This window comes from Tachypleus tridentatus, chromosome 3 (assembly GCF_004210375.1).
Source record: "Tachypleus tridentatus isolate NWPU-2018 chromosome 3, ASM421037v1, whole genome shotgun sequence".
In the NCBI taxonomy this organism is placed as follows: Eukaryota; Metazoa; Arthropoda; class Merostomata; order Xiphosura; family Limulidae; genus Tachypleus; species Tachypleus tridentatus.
Window position 1 is genome coordinate 110,854 of NC_134827.1, and position 14,739 is coordinate 125,592.

General features: G+C 35.8%; 7 non-coding genes across 7 annotated transcripts; all 7 read left to right on the top strand.

Annotated features, from left to right (window-relative positions):
* The first annotated feature begins 2,590 nt into the window (after nucleotides 1–2,590).
* On the top strand, nucleotides 2,591–2,663 carry TRNAR-UCG (transfer RNA arginine (anticodon UCG)). Its single transcript has one exon. It is a non-coding gene; the product is annotated as a tRNA-Arg (tRNA).
* A 1,860-nt stretch (nucleotides 2,664–4,523) lies between these two features.
* On the top strand, nucleotides 4,524–4,596 carry TRNAR-UCG (transfer RNA arginine (anticodon UCG)). The gene has a single exon. It is a non-coding gene; the product is annotated as a tRNA-Arg (tRNA).
* A 1,862-nt stretch (nucleotides 4,597–6,458) lies between these two features.
* Nucleotides 6,459–6,531, top strand: TRNAR-UCG (transfer RNA arginine (anticodon UCG)). Its single transcript has one exon. It is a non-coding gene; the product is annotated as a tRNA-Arg (tRNA).
* Nucleotides 6,532–8,395: 1,864 nt separating this feature from the next.
* On the top strand, nucleotides 8,396–8,468 carry TRNAR-UCG (transfer RNA arginine (anticodon UCG)). Its single transcript has one exon. It is a non-coding gene; the product is annotated as a tRNA-Arg (tRNA).
* A 1,859-nt stretch (nucleotides 8,469–10,327) lies between these two features.
* On the top strand, nucleotides 10,328–10,400 carry TRNAR-UCG (transfer RNA arginine (anticodon UCG)). Its single transcript has one exon. It is a non-coding gene; the product is annotated as a tRNA-Arg (tRNA).
* A 1,865-nt stretch (nucleotides 10,401–12,265) lies between these two features.
* On the top strand, nucleotides 12,266–12,338 carry TRNAR-ACG (transfer RNA arginine (anticodon ACG)). Its single transcript has one exon. It is a non-coding gene; the product is annotated as a tRNA-Arg (tRNA).
* Nucleotides 12,339–14,192: 1,854 nt separating this feature from the next.
* Nucleotides 14,193–14,265, top strand: TRNAR-UCG (transfer RNA arginine (anticodon UCG)). Its single transcript has one exon. It is a non-coding gene; the product is annotated as a tRNA-Arg (tRNA).
* The last annotated feature ends 474 nt before the right edge of the window (nucleotides 14,266–14,739 follow it).

The following is a 14,739-nucleotide window of genomic DNA, read 5'->3' on the forward strand; positions in this document are numbered from 1 at the left end:
TTCTTCCCTGCGAAATGTGAATATTTGTATAGAATCATACATTGAAAACTTTACTTGTATATGGTCTATAAAATACAAAATGTACATGTAGCGTAACGCTATAATATAAGCATTGTGCAGATAAACAATTAGATCTAGATTCCAGGTCTAACGTTCCGGCATAGCCAGGTAGTTAGGGTACTCGACTTGTAATCTGAAGATAATGGGTTCGAATCCCTGTCACAAGCATGATCGCGTTTTCAGTCGTAGGAGCGTTATAATGTAAGTCAATCCCAGTACTCGTTGGTAAAATAGTAGCCAAAGAGTTGGCGGTGGGTGATGATGATTAACTGCCTTCCCACTAGTCTTAAACTACTAAATTAGAGACGACTAGCTGAGGTAGTCTTTGTGTAGCTTTGCGCGAAATTTCAAAAACAAGCAAACAATATAGTTCTAATATATGTGGTAAACATTACCGAGCAACCTAACAAACAAGCTGATTCTCTTTAGGTAAAGAACGATATCAGCCATCAGCACACATGAAATACTGCTAAGTAAATAAAGGTGATTATATATAACACATCTGGATCCAGTTTAACAGTTTTTGTACCAGTTGTTTACCTTAGACTACATTACCAAAACTAATGAGTCTGACACTATACACCCAGCCTGTTAGAAGACATCTAAACTTTTTACATCTTGAGTATGAGGTACTGAACCATAGGTATCTGAAAATATCTAGGTGTTCTGTGTCTGGAATGCCCATAACTGTGTTTCTGTGAACAAAACTAAGGAACCGGCAGCTAAGTCTGTGGTCATTATTGGAAGGTTGGAATAGGGGTTCGTCATAGACATTCCAAATTACTAAGATTTTACCTTATCTAAATCATCAGTAAAAGCTGTAAACACAAATTTTTCCTGCATACAATAAACGTTACAGAAAGTTGTCATATTTACATACAAAATGTCAGATGTTAAAACTAGCTCCGCTTTCAGTCACGTCACCTCTACAAGTGTCAGTGTGACTTCTGAGACATCAGTATGGGTGTCACTGTGACTAAAGCGAAGCTGTTATTGGTGTGAATTTCATACAGACGATATTATTACAGTAAGTTATAGTAAACACCAACTTCAACGAAACTATATCGAAATAAAGTTGAATCCGCCACCCTAAAACTAGAGTCAAGCGCCTACTCATCCAGCCATGCGGGACTAATATAGTGTTAATGAAGGAATGAAATCATATAGTGTTAGTAAAAGTTATTGAAGTTGTAGAGTAACACATAGCAACGACATAACTGAAAGTAATATCTATCATGTAAAATATTAAGTAATAATTATTAACTGGAAGTCAATATTATTGTTGATATAGAAACACGTTTAATAATGGTTATGATGTTGATGTATGTAACTCTTCAGTTACGCTTAATAACAAATACCCTACGAAATATAATAATTTCAGTAACATGTACAAACATGCATTATCATAACTTGTTAAGTCTGTAAATGACTCAATACTATATAAGTTTAATATAAATTCCAACATGCGACTAGACCCAGTATTTCTGGGTGAATAAGGCACTCGACTAGAAATCCCAAGGTGGGGGATTTCGAACCCCGTCACACCAAACAAGCTCGGCCTATCAGCAATGGAGTCGTTGTTATATTACCCTCAATCCAACTATTTCTCTGTGAAAAAGAATCCCAAAAGTTTCTGATGAGCGGAAACTTCTAGCTGCCCTCTCTATATTCTTCGCTGCTTAATTTGAGATGACTAGAGCTGATAAACTTCGATTAACTTTGCGCAAAATTAAAAAATATATATATACGAATGAGACTCTTCAGTTACGCCTAATAACAAAGACGCTTCGATTGCGAAGCCCACTTTTATATTTTTTTACTCGATTTACGACTTAAATCCTTTTACGATGTAAGTTGAGTACGACTAGATGTTTATGTCAAACATAGTCGAGCACAACTTGAAAAAAAAAAAAAAGGTTTTTCTCTTTACTTTTATCACTATTTCGTCAGTGAAAAGTGATATTTGAAAATAACTCGATGACTTGATAGTAAAAACCGTATTTCATTTTTTTGGGTACTGAATTGGCACTGTTTCAAAATCGATTTCTAAAGGGCATCTAGTATATCAGAAATTACACTGATACCTTAGTTAGTTGTTGATATGTGTTTGTGTTGTTAAGCGGAATGGGCAGTATATGCTCTATCCAGAAGGAGAATCGAAAGCATATTTTTAGCATTGTAACAGATCACCCATGACGTCGAGCCAACGTGAGGATTTGTTATTGTTCGTTTTTGTTTTACGTCATCATATCGCAATTTTGTACGAAACCTTTGTAATTATGAGAGGACAAGGAAGATATTTTGGAAGAAGTTTTTGATCTGCCACTCATACTTCGAAATGTTGTATTGTGTGCTGTATTAAACTAAGAGTAGAAGAAGTACTATCTGTGGATATTAAAGTGCTAAAATCCTGGTCTCGTTAGCCGTTTTTGGAAAAATAAATAGTCGGAAGAAAAAGGAAAATGAATAAAGCGTTACCTGTTAATGTGATAATATTCGAATACACCTAATAGGAAATACAATTCGAAAAGTCCGCGTGGCCTAATGGATAAGGCGTCTGACTTCGGATCAGAAGACTGCAGGTTCGAATCCTGTCGCGGACGACGAGTTACTTATTTTGAGAACGCTGATAAACCTCGATGAGAATGGAATATGCTATAACTAGCCCCATCAAGAATTTACTGCTTTTCTCTTAAAGTCTTTGGAAAGAACAGGATTGGATTCAAATACGAAAAGCACTTTTAAAAGACTAAACTATAGTACTGTGAAATAATAATGTCTATGTTGAAGTTTGCGCATAAGATTTCAAAACAATTCCACAGTGTCAGCATTGGAGTCTTATGACGCTAAAATCGGAAATTTCGTTCTAGATGCAGAAATGTACCAGAGAGGTCACTTTTATCTTTCGACTTAAATAGGACTAAACAAACTCAATACCGAACGGTATTCGATAACGTGAAACATTACCATTCTAATACACTTTTGGACGTTCTCCTCACTTCATTTCATCGGAACTCAACATACGGACGTACGATGAACTAGGGTCTCTTCGAGTGTTGATACTGTTCGAGAATTGCACATTATTGTTCTAATAAAACACGTTGAGACTTAGATAAAAGAGTAAAGAGTGTCAATCAGTCAGAGAGTGAGATCTCTTGTGTGCAATAGACCTCTTCGAAACCCAGTATTCCCTTTAGAATTGTTGTAATTTTAGCTTTATTGAAGAGGAATCGAAAACTATACTATCGTGCAGTTTTCTTTACGAGTGCAAAAGTGTGACGTTTACATCATTAACCTGAAATATAATAATTTCAGTAACAGGTAAAACATGCATTGTCATAACTTGTTAAGTCTGTAAATGACTCAATACTATATAAGTTTAATATAAATTCCAACATGCGACTAGACCCAGTATTTCTGGGTGGATAAGGCACTCGACTAGAAATCCCAGGTTGGGGGATTTCGAACCCCGTCACACCAAACAAGCTCGGCCTATCAGCAATGGAGTCGTTGTTATATTACCCTCAATCCAACTATTCCTCTGTGAAAAAGAATCCCAAAAGTTTCTGATGAGCGGAAACTTCTAGCTGCCCTCTCTATATTCTTCGCTGCTTAATTTGAGATGACTAGAGCTGATAGGCTTCGATTAACTTTGCGCAAAATTAAAAAAATATATATACGAATGAGACTCTTCAGTTACGCCTAATAACAAAGACGCTTCGATTGCGAAGCCCACTTTTATATTTTTTTTACTCGATTTACGACTTAAATCCTTTTACGATGTAAGTTGAGTACGACTAGATGTTTATGTCAAACATAGTCGAGCACAACTTGAAAAAAAAAAAAAAGGTTTTTCTCTTTACTTTTATCACTATTTCGTCAGTGAAAAGTGATATTTGAAAATAACTCGATGACTTGATAGTAAAAACCGTATTTCATTTTTTTGTGTACTGAATTGGCACTGTTTCAAAATCGATTTCTAAAGGGCATCTAGTATATCAGAAATTACACTGATACCTTAGTTAGTTGTTGATATGTGTTTGTGTTGTTAAGCGGAATGGGCAGTATATGCTCTATCCAGAAGGAGAATCGAAAGCATATTTTTAGCATTGTAACAGATCACCCATGACGTCGAGCCAACGTGAGGATTTGTTATTGTTCGTTTTTGTTTTACGTCATCATATCGCAATTTTGTACGAAACCTTTGTAATTATGAGAGGACAAGGAAGATATTTTGGAAGAAGTTTTTGATTTGCCACTCATACTTCGAAATGTTGTATTGTGTGCTGTATTAAACTAAGAGTAGAAGAAGTACTATCTGTGGATATTAAAGTGCTAAAATCCTGGTCTCGTTAGCCGTTTTTGGAAAAATAAATAGTCGGAAGAAAAAGGAAAATGAATAAAGCGTTACCTGTTAATGTGATAATATTCGAATACACCTAATAGGAAATACAATTCGAAAAGTCCGCGTGGCCTAATGGATAAGGCGTCTGACTTCGGATCAGAAGACTGCAGGTTCAAATCCTGTCGCGGACGACGAGTTACTTATTTTGAGAACGCTGATAAACCTCAATGAGAATGGAATATGCTATAACTAGCACCATCAAGAATTTACTGCTTTTCTCTTAAAGTCTTTGGAAAGAACAGGATTGGATTCAAATACGAAAAGCACTTTTAAAAGACTAAACTATAGTACTGTGAAATAATAATGTCTATGTTGAAGTTTGCGCATTAGATTTCAAAACAATTCCACAGTGTCAGCATTGGAGTCTTATGACGCTAAAATCCGAAATTTCGTTCTAGATGCGGAAATGTACCAGAGAGGTCACTTTTTATCTTTCGACTTAAATAGGACTAAACAAACTCAATACCGAACGGTATTCGATAACGTGAAACATTACCATTCTAATACACTTTTTAGGACGTTCTCCTCACTTCATTTCATCGGAACTCAACATACGGACGTACGATGAACTAGGGTCTCTTCGAGTGTTGATACTGTTCGAGAATTGCACATTATTGTTCTAATAAAACACGTTGAGACTTAGATAAAAGAGTAAAGAGTGTCAATCAGTCAGAGAGTGAGATCTCTTGTGTGCAATAGACCTCTTCGAAACCCAGTATTCCCTTTAGAATTGTTGTAATTTTAGCTTTATTGAAGAGGAATCGAAAACTATACTATCGTGCAGTTTTCTTTACGAGTGCAAAAGTGTGACGTTTACATCATTAACCTGAAATATAATAATTTCAGTAACATGTACAAACATGCATTATCATAACTTGTTAAGTCTGTAAATGACTCAATACTATATAAGTTTAATATAAATTCCAACATGCGACTAGACCCAGTATTTCTGGGTGGATAAGGCACTCGACTAGAAATCCCAGGGTGGGGGATTTCGAACCCCGTCACACCAAACAAGCTCGGCCTATCAGCAATGGAGTCGTTGTTATATTACCCTCAATCCAACTATTCCTCTGTGAAAAAGAATCCCAAAAGTTTCTGATGAGCGGAAACTTCTAGCTGCCCTCTCTATATTCTTCGCTGCTTAATTTGAGATGACTAGAGCTGATAGGCTTCGATTAACTTTGCGCAAAATTAAAAAAAATATATATACGAATGAGACTCTTCAGTTACGCCTAATAACAAAGACGCTTCGATTGCGAAGCCCACTTTTATTTTTTTTACTCGATTTACGACTTAAATCCTTTATGATGTAAGTTGAGTACGACTAGATGTTTATGTCAAACATAGTCGAGCACAACTTGAAAAAAAAGAAAAAGGTTTTCTCTTTACTTTTATCACTATTTCGTCAGTGAAAAGTGATATTTGAAAATAACTCGATGACTTGATAGTAAAAACCGTATTTCATTTTTTTTGTGTCCTGAATTGGCACTGTTTCAAAATCGATTTCTAAAGGGCATCTAGTATATCAGAAATTACACTGATACCTTAGTTAGTTGTTGATATGTGTTTGTGTTGTTAAGCGGAATGGGCAGTATATGCTCTATCCAGAAGGAGAATCGAAAGCATATTTTTAGCATTGTAACAGATCACCCATGACGTCGAGCCAACGTGAGGATTTGTTATTGTTCGTTTTTGTTTTACGTCATCATATCGCAATTTTGTACGAAACCTTTGTAATTATGAGAGGACAAGGAAGATATTTTGGAAGAAGTTTTTGATTTGCCACTCCTACTTCGAAATGTTGTATTGTGTGCACTATTAAACTAAGAGTAGAAGAAGTACTATCTGTGGATATTAAAGTGCTAAAATCCTGGTCTCGTTAGCCGTTTTTGGAAAAATAAATAGTCGGAAGGAAAAGGAAAATGAATAAAGTGTTACCTGTTAATGTGATAATATTCGAATACAGCTAATAGGAAATACAATTCGAAAAGTCCGCGTGGCCTAATGGATAAGGCGTCTGACTTCGGATCAGAAGACTGCAGGTTCGAATCCTGTCGCGGACGACGAGTTACTTACTTTGAGAACGCTGATAAACCTCAATGAGAATGGAATATGCTATAAGTAGCACCATCAAGAATTTACTGCTTTTCTCTTAAAGCCTTTGGAAAGAACAGGATTGGATTCAAATACGAAAAGCACTTTTAAAAGACTAAACTATAGTACTGTGAAATAATAATGTCTATGTTGAAGTTTGCGCATTAGATTTCAAAACAATTCCACAGTGTCAGCATTGGAGTCTTATGACGCTAAAATCCGAAATTTCGTTCTAGATGCGGAAATGTACCAGAGAGGTCACTTTTTATCTTTCGACTTAAATAGGACTAAACAAACTCAATACCGAACGGTATTCGATAACGTGAAACATTACCATTCTAATACACTTTTTAGGACGTTCTCCTCACTTCATTTCATCGGAACTCAACATACGGACGTACGATGAACTAGGGTCTCTTCGAGTGTTGATACTGTTCGAGAATTGCACATTATTATTCTAATAAAACACGTTGAGACTTAGATAAAAGAGTAAAGAGTGTCAATCAGTCAGAGAGTGAGATCTCTTGTGTGCAATAGACCTCTTCGAAACCCAGTATTCCCTTTAGAATTGTTGTAATTTTAGCTTTATTGAAGAGGAATCGAAAACTATACTATCGTGCAGTTTTCTTTACGAGTGCAAAAGTGTGACGTTTACAGCATTAACCTGAAATATAATAATTTCAGTAACATGTACAAACATGCATTATCATAACTTGTTAAGTCTGTAAATGACTCAATACTATATAAGTTTAATATAAATTCCAACATGCGACTAGACCCAGTATTTCTGGGTGGATAAGGCACTCGACTAGAAATCCCAGGGTGGGGGATTTCGAACCCCGTCACACCAAACAAGCTCGGCCTATCAGCAATGGAGTCGTTGTTATATTACCCTCAATCCAACTATTCCTCTGTGAAAAAGAATCCCAAAAGTTTCTGATGAGCGGAAACTTCTAGCTGCCCTCTCTATATTCTTCGCTGCTTAATTTGAGATGACTAGAGCTGATAGGCTTCGATTAACTTTGCGCAAAATTAAAAAAAATATATATACGAATGAGACTCTTCAGTTACGCCTAATAACAAAGACGCTTCGATTGCGAAGCCCACTTTTATTTTTTTTACTCGATTTACGACTTAAATCCTTTTACTATGTAAGTTGAGTACGACTAGATGTTTATGTCAAACATAGTCGAGCACAACTTGAAAAAAAAGAAAAAAGGGTTTTTCTCTTTACTTTTATCACTATTTCGTCAGTGAAAAGTGATATTTGAAAATAACTCGATGACTTGATAGTAAAAACCGTATTTCATTTTTTTGTGTACTGAATTGGCACTGTTTCAAAATCGATTTCTAAAGGGCATCTAGTATATCAGAAATTACACTGATACCTTAGTTAGTTGTTGATATGTGTTTGTGTTGTTAAGCGGAATGGGCAGTATATGCTCTATCAGAAGGAGAATCGAAAGCATATTTTTAGCATTGTAACAGATCACCCATGACGTCGAGCCAACGTGAGGATTTGTTATTGTTCGTTTTTGTTTTACGTCATCATATCGCAATTTTGTACGAAACCTTTGTAATTATGAGAGGACAAGGAAGATATTTTGGAAGAAGTTTTTGATTTGCCACTCCTACTTCGAAATGTTGTATTGTGTGCACTATTAAACTAAGAGTAGAAGAAGTACTATCTGTGGATATTAAAGTGCTAAAATCCTGGTCTCGTTAGCCGTTTTTGGAAAAATAAATAGTCGGAAGAAAAAGGAAAATGAATAAAGCGTTACCTGTTAATGTGATAATATTCGAATACACCTAATAGGAAATACAATTCGAAAAGTCCGCGTGGCCTAATGGATAAGGCGTCTGACTTCGGATCAGAAGACTGCAGGTTCAAATCCTGTCGCGGATGACGAGTTACTTATTTTGAGAACGCTGATAAACCTCAATGAGAATGGAATATGCTATAACTAGCACAATCAAGAATTTACTGCTTTTCTCTTAAAGTCTTTGGAAAGAACAGGATTGGATTCAAATACGAAAAGCACTTTTAAAGACTAAACTATAGTACTGTGAAATAATAATGTCTATGTTGAAGTTTGCGCATTAGATTTCAAAACAATTCCACAGTGTCAGCATTGGAGTCTTATGACGCTAAAATCCGAAATTTCGTTCTAGATGCGGAAATGTACCAGAGGTCACTTTTTATCTTTCGACTTAAATAGGACTAAACAAACTCAATACCGAACGGTATTCGATAACGTGAAACATTACCATTCTAATACACTTTTTAGGACGTTCTCCTCACTTCATTTCATCGGAACTCAACATACGGACGTACGATGAACTAGGGTCTCTTCGAGTGTTGATACTGTTCGAGAATTGCACATTATTGTTCTAATAAAACACGTTGAGACTTAGATAAAAGAGTAAAGAGTGTCAATCAGTCAGAGAGTGAGATCTCTTGTGTGCAATAGACCTCTTCGAAACCCAGTATTCCCTTTAGAATTGTTGTAATTTTAGCTTTATTGAAGAGGAATCGAAAACTATACTATCGTGCAGTTTTCTTTACGAGTGCAAAAGTGTGACGTTTACATCATTAACCTGAAATATAATAATTTCAGTAACATGTACAAACATGCATTATCATAACTTGTTAAGTCTGTAAATGACTCAATACTATATAAGTTTAATATAAATTCCAACATGCGACTAGACCCAGTATTTCTGGGTGGATAAGGCACTCGACTAGAAATCCCAGGGTGGGGGATTTCGAACCCCGTCACATCAAACAAGCTCGGCCTATCAGCAATGGAGTCGTTGTTATATTACCCTCAATCCAACTATTCCTCTGTGAAAAAGAATCCCAAAAGTTTCTGATGAGCGGAAACTTCTAGCTGCCCTCTCTATATTCTTCGCTGCTTAATTTGAGATGACTAGAGCTGATAGGCTTCGATTAACTTTGCGCAAAATTAAAAAAAAATATATACGAATGAGACTCTTCAGTTACGCCTAATAACAAAGACGCTTCGATTGCGAAGCCCACTTTTATATTTTTTTTACTCGATTTACGACTTAAATCCTTTTACTATGTAAGTTGAGTACGACTAGATGTTTATGTCAAACATAGTCGAGCACAACTTGAAAAAAAAGAAAAAGGTTTTTCTCTTTACTTTTATCACTATTTCGTCAGTGAAAAGTGATATTTGAAAATAACTCGATGACTTGATAGTAAAAACCGTATTTCATTTTTTTTGTGTACTGAATTGGCACTGTTTCAAAATCGATTTCTAAAGGGCATCTAGTATATCAGAAATTACACTGATACCTTAGTTAGTTGTTGATATGTGTTTGTGTTGTTAAGCGGAATGGGCAGTATATGCTCTATCCAGAAGGAGAATCGAAAGCATATTTTAGCATTGTAACAGATCACCCATGACGTCGAGCCAACGTGAGGATTTGTTATTGTTCGTTTTTGTTTTACGTCATCATATCGCAATTTTGTACGAAACCTTTGTAATTATGAGAGGACAAGGAAGATATTTTGGAAGAAGTTTTTGATTTGCCACTCCTACTTCCAAATGTTGTATTGTGTGCACTATTAAACTAAGAGTAGAAGAAGTACTATCTGTGGATATTAAAGTGCTAAAATCCTGGTCTCGTTAGCCGTTTTTGGAAAAATAAATAGTCGGAAGAAAAGGAAAATGAATAAAGCGTTACCTGTTAATGTGATAATATTCGAATACACCTAATAGGAAATACAATTCAAAAGTCCGCGTGGCCTAATGGATAAGGCGTCTGACTTCGGATCAGAAGACTGCAGGTTCGAATCCTGTCGCGGACGACGAGTTACTTATTTTGAGAACGCTGATAAACCTCAATGAGAATGGAATATGCTATAACTAGCACCATCAAGAATTTACTGCTTTTCTCTTAAAGTCTTTGGAAAGAACAGGATTGGATTCAAATACGAAAAGCACTTTTAAAAGACTAAACTATAGTACTGTGAAATAATAATGTCTATGTTGAAGTTTGCGCATTAGATTTCAAAACAATTCCACAGTGTCAGCATTGGAGTCTTATGACGCTAAAATCCGAAATTTCGTTCTAGATGCGGAAATGTACCAGAGAGGTCACTTTTATTTTTCGACTTAAATAAGACTAAACAAACTCAATACCGAAAGGTATTCGATAACGTGAAACATTACCATTCTAATACACTTTTTAGGACGTTCTCCTCACTTCATTTCATCGGAACTCAACATACGGACGTACGATGAACTAGGGTCTCTTCGAGTGTTGATACTGTTCGAGAATTGCACATTATTGTTCTAATAAAACACGTTGAGACTTAGATAAAAGAGTAAAGAGTGTCAATCAGTCAGAGAGTGAGATCTCTTGTGTACAATAGACCTCTTCGAAACCCAGTATTCCCTTTAGAATTGTTGTAATTTTAGCTTTATTGAAGAGGAATCGAAAACTATACTATCGTGCAGTTTTCTTTACGAGTGCAAAAGTGTGACGTTTACATCATTAACCTGAAATACAATAATTTCAGTAACATGTACAAACATGCATTATCATAACTTGTTAAGTCTGTAAATGACTCAATACTATATAAGTTTAATATAAATTCCAACATGCGACTAGACCCAGTATTTCTGGGTGGATAAGGCACTCGACTAGAAATCCCAGGGTGGGGGATTTCGAACCCCGTCACACCAAACAAGCTCGGCCTAACAGCAATGGAGTCGTTGTTATATTACCCACAATCCAACTATTCCTCTGTGAAAAAGAATCCCAAAAGTTTCTGATGAGCGGAAACTTCTAGCTGCCCTCTCTATATTCTTCGCTGCTTAATTTGAGATGACTAGAGCTGATAGGCTTCGATTAACTTTGCGCAAAATTAAAAAAATATATATACGAATGAGACTCTTGAGTTACGCCTAATAACATAGACGCTTCGATTGCGAAGCCCACTTTTATATTTTTTTTTACTCGATTTACGACTTCAATCTTTTATAGATGTAAGTTGAGTACGACTAGATGTTTATGTCAAACATAGTCGAGCACAACTTGAAAAAAAAGAAAAAGGTTTTTCTCTTTACTTTTATCACTATTTCGTCAGTGAAAAGTGATATTTGAAAATAACTCGATGACTTGATAGTAAAAACCGTATTTCATTTTTTTTGTGTACTGAATTGGCACTGTTTCAAAATCGATTTCTAAAGGGCATCTAGTATATCAGAAATTACACTGATACCTTAGTTAGTTGTTGATATGTGTTTGTGTTGTTAAGCGGAATGGGCAGTATATGCTCTATCCAGAAGGAGAATCGAAAGCATATTTTTAGCATTGTAACAGATCACCCATGACGTCGAGCCAACGTGAGGATTTGTTATTGTTCGTTTTTGTTTTACGTCATCATATCGCAATTTTGTACGAAACCTTTGTAATTATGAGAGGACAAGGAAGATATTTTGGAAGAAGTTTTTGATTTGCCACTCCTACTTCGAAATGTTGTATTGTGTGCACTATTAAACTAAGAGTAGAAGAAGTACTATCTGTGGATATTAAATTGCTAAAATCCTGGTCTCGTTAGCCGTTTTTGGAAAAATAAATAGTCGGAAGAAAAAGGAAAATGAATAAAGCGTTACCTGTTAATGTGATAATATTCGAATACACCTAATGGGAAATACAATTCAAAAAGTCCGCGTGGCCTAATGGATAAGGCGTCTGACTACGGCTTAGAAGACTGCAGGTTCGAATCCTGTCGCGGACGACGAGTTACTTACTTTGAGAACGCTGATAAACCTCAATGAGAATGGAATATGCTATAAGTAGCACCATCAAGAATTTACTGCTTTTCTCTTAAAGTCTTTGGAAAGAACAGGATTGGATTCAAATACGAAAAGCACTTTTAAAGACTAAACTATAGTACTGTGAAATAATAATGTCTATGTTGAAGTTTGCGCATTAGATTTCAAAACAATTCCACAGTGTCAGCATTGGAGTCTTATGACGCTAAAATCCGAAATTTCGTTCTAGATGCGGAAATGTACCAGAGAGTCACTTTTATCTTTCGACTTAAATAGGACTAAACAAACTCAATACCGAACGGTATTCGATAACGTGAAACATTACCATTCTAATACACATTTTGGACGTTCTCCTCACTTCATTTCATCGGAACTCAACATACGGACGTACGATGAACTAGGGTCTCTTCGAGTGTTGATACTGTTCGAGAATTGCACATTATTGTTCTAATAAAACACGTTGAGACTTAGATAAAAGAGTAAAGAGTGTCAATCAGTCAGAGAGGTGAGATCTCTTGTGCAATAGACCTCTTCGAAACCCAGTATTCCCTTTAGAATTGTTGTAATTTTAGCTTTATTGAAGAGGAATCGAAAACTATACTATCGTGCAGTTTTCTTTACGAGTGCAAAGTGTGACGTTTACATCATTAACCTGAAATATAATAATTTCAGTAACATGTACAAACATGCATTATCATAACTTGTTAAGTCTGTAAATGACTCAATACTATATAAGTTTAATATAAATTCCAACATGCGACTAGACCCAGTATTTCTGGGTGGATAAGGCACTCGACTAGAAATCCCAGGGTGGGGGATTTCGAACCCCGTCACACCAAACAAGCTCGGCCTAACAGCAATGGAGTCGTTGTTATATTACCCTCAATCCAACTATTCCTCTGTGAAAAGAATCCCAAAGTTTCTGATGAGCGGAAACTTCTAGCTGCCTCTCTATATTCTTCGCTGCTTAATTTGAGATGACTAGAGCTGATAGGCTTCGATTAACTTTGCGCAAAATTAAAAAAAATATATATACGAATGAGACTCTTCAGTTACGCCTAATAACAAAGACGCTTCGATTGCGAAGCCCACTTTTATATTTTTTTTACTCGATTTACGACTTAAATCCTTTTACTAGGTAAGTTGAGTACGACTAGATGTTTATGTCAAACATAGTCGAGCACAACTTGAAAAAAAAGAAAAAGGTTTTTCTCTTTACTTTTATCACTATTTCGTCAGTTAAAAGTGATATTTGAAAATAACTCGATGACTTGATAGTAAAAACCGTATTTCATTTTTTTTGTGTACTGAATTGGCACTGTTTCAAAATCGATTTCTAAGGGCATCTAGTATATCAGAAATTACACTGATACCTTAGTTAGTTGTTGATATGTGTTTGTGTTGTTAAGCGGAATGGGCAGTATATGCTCTATCAGAAGGAGAATCGAAAGCATATTTTTAGCATTGTTACAGATCACCCATGACGTCGAGCCAACGTGAAGATTTGTTATTGTTCGTTTTTGTTTTACGTCATCATATCGCAATTTTGTACGAAACCTTTGTAATTATGAGAGGACAAGGAAGATATTTTGGAAGAAGTTTTTGATTTGCCACTCATACTTCGAAATGTTGTATTGTGTGCTCTATTAAACTAAGAGTAGAAGAAGTACTATCTGTGGATATTAAAGTGCTAAAATCCTGGTCTCGTTAGCCGTTTTGGAAAAATAAATAGTCGGAAAAAAAAGGAAAATGAATAAAGCGTTACCTGTTAATGTGATAATATTCGAATACACCTAATAGGAAATACAATTCGAAAAGTCCGCGTGGCCTAATGGATAATGCGTCTGACTTCGGATCAGAAGACTGCAGGTTCGAATCCTGTCGCGGACGACGAGTTACTTATTTTGAGAACGCTGATAAACCTCAATGAGAATGGAATATGCTATAACTAGCACCAATCAAGAATTTACTGCTTTTCTCTTAAAGTCTTTGGAAAGAACAGGATTGGATTCAAATACGAAAAGCACTTTTAAAAGACTAAACTATAGTACTGTGAAATAATAATGTCTATGTTGAAGTTTGCGCATTAGATTTCAAAACAATTCCACAGTGTCAGCATTGGAGTCTTATGACGCTAAAATCCGAAATTTCGTTCTAGATGCGGAAATGTACCAGAGAGATCACTTTTTTATCTTTCGACTTAAATAGGACTAAACAAACTCAATACCGAACGGTATTCGATAACGTGAAACATTACCATTCTAATACACTTTTTAGGACGTTCTCCTCACTTCATTTCATCGGAACTCAACATACGGACGTACGATGAACTAGGGTCTCTTCGAGTGTTGATACTGTTCGAGA